General features: G+C 43.5%; 1 protein-coding gene across 1 annotated transcript in view; it reads right to left on the bottom strand.

Moving 5' to 3' along the window:
• Ppm1a (protein phosphatase, Mg2+/Mn2+ dependent 1A) overlaps positions 1–1239 on the bottom strand; it is a 38804-nt gene extending 37565 nt beyond the window's left edge. Inside the window, exon 1 of the mRNA XM_076922024.1 lies at positions 1125–1239. The gene's annotated coding sequence lies outside the window, so the exon portion shown is untranslated. The remainder of the gene's footprint in view (positions 1–1124) is intronic.
• Between the last annotated feature and the right edge of the window lie 637 nt (positions 1240–1876).

Raw genomic sequence — 1876 nt, forward strand, 5'->3', positions numbered from 1 at the left:
TATGCTATTTTCTTCTATTATCAAATTTTTGGTGGTGGTGTTGATACAGGGTCTCAAAAAATAAATAAACCGCCATGTAAAGGTAAAAATGTGACACACCTAGTTTCTATGGGAAATTCTTCATTCCTACAGGAAGCTTTTTCTCAGTCTTAAATTCAGACAAGAAGGCACAGCCAAGCCTTTTATCTGTAGTCTGCTACTTCCACCACCTAGACACAATATGCACACATTACCTCAGAAACACACATAGCGCTGGCTGTCCTGAAACTCACACTTCCCTCAGCTTCATTAGTGCTGGAATTAAAGATTCGACACCATGAGGAAAGGGACTTTGGAAATAAAAATAACTGTTTTTCAGATTTGAACTGTAAGACTTTAATCCTCTACCCGCATTTGAAGTCTTCACAATAAGTTTTGGTGAAATATCAGTTTGATCATTTTATATATCTAAAAACAATCATATTTTGCACCAGAATAATATTTTTTAGTTAACACAGAAAGGAAGTCAAAAGGTGTAGTTTCAAAGTACTGAGTTTCCTGTGCTCCTATAGCCTAGGAAGTGATAGACTTAAGACAAAGGCAGGGGGAAGCTGAAGCCCAATACACTTATACTAAACATGACTAGTAGAGTAGGCCAGTGCTGACACAGCCTTTAATCCCACCACTCAGGAGGCAGAAGCAGGCATTCTCTGTGAGAGGCCAGCCTGGTCTACAGCCTGAGCTATACAGAGAGGAGAAACCCTGTCTCAAAAAACAAATTAAAGCCTAGTACACTCAATACTCTCTCAATTATTAAGGATGAACTATTATATACATTTAAACACTAGTTAAACTCAATATTCTCCCTTTCCTCTACAATTCTGAATTTAAAAGAAAAAAGTGTGTGTGTGTGTGTGTGTGTTTACATTTCTTATTGCATAACTATTATGGATGCATCCAGAGGCTCAGTCCTGAGATGGCCTAACCCTGGCCACTTCTCCAGCATGTAAATGATCCTCCAGGATGCCTGAGTAGCCCCTCCCCCAGCCAGCCCACCCTCCTTCCACAGCAAGCTGAGCACTACCAAGTTACAGAGCCAAGGATGCCAGAGGTCCATGTCTCCTTTCCTCTGTCTGCTTCACTACCTGGTTCGGGCTTTTCTCTCTCCCATAGCCACTTCGTGTGTCCTCCTCTCGTCTGCTGTCTTCTTGTCTCTCTTCTCCCTTTCTTCTGCACTCCTTTTATCTCCTTTTCCTTTCTTGCCCTCATTTCTCTTTTCCTTGATTTGAATAGTTTAATCCAAAATGTAGTTTCTGTGACCCATTTTCTCCTGAACTTGAACATATGAGATAGCCCTAAACTAATTTCATTCAGGGATGGGGTACCCCACCCCATCCCCTCCCTCCCTATCCCCCCCTCACCATATCATGGTAATGAAAAACGGCTGTCTACAGGACTGTTAAAAGAATGAGAAGGATTAAAGAATCAATGCCCTGTGTGACATCACCACTTGATGTGGGGGCGGGGTAGGCCTCCCAGGGCCTGGCAGAAGGGAGCTAGCCATCTTTTGCTGCCTCTATGCCTCCGGGTCCCTGAGAAACATGTGAACTGTGAGCACTACTGGCCAAGTCCTAGTGAAAAAGATTTCGCCTCAAAACCCAGTGTGTGGCCATGGCCTACCACTAGCTCTTATCAGATAAGTGCCTCTGTTTGACAGTCATTGTGTGCCAGGCACTGGGCTGGATCCTGTGATAAATGACATCAATGAGAAAGGTCCCTACCCCCCCCCCCCCCAGAACTGGCATTATAATGAGGGAACATTCGCAAAGAGTAAATAAAATTAGGTGCCACGATGGAGGAGATGACTTGAAAACAGATGTTCCAGTGAGAAGTTAGC

Source organism: Arvicanthis niloticus, chromosome 23, assembly GCF_011762505.2.
Source record: "Arvicanthis niloticus isolate mArvNil1 chromosome 23, mArvNil1.pat.X, whole genome shotgun sequence".
Lineage (NCBI taxonomy): Eukaryota > Metazoa > Chordata > Mammalia > Rodentia > Muridae > Arvicanthis > Arvicanthis niloticus.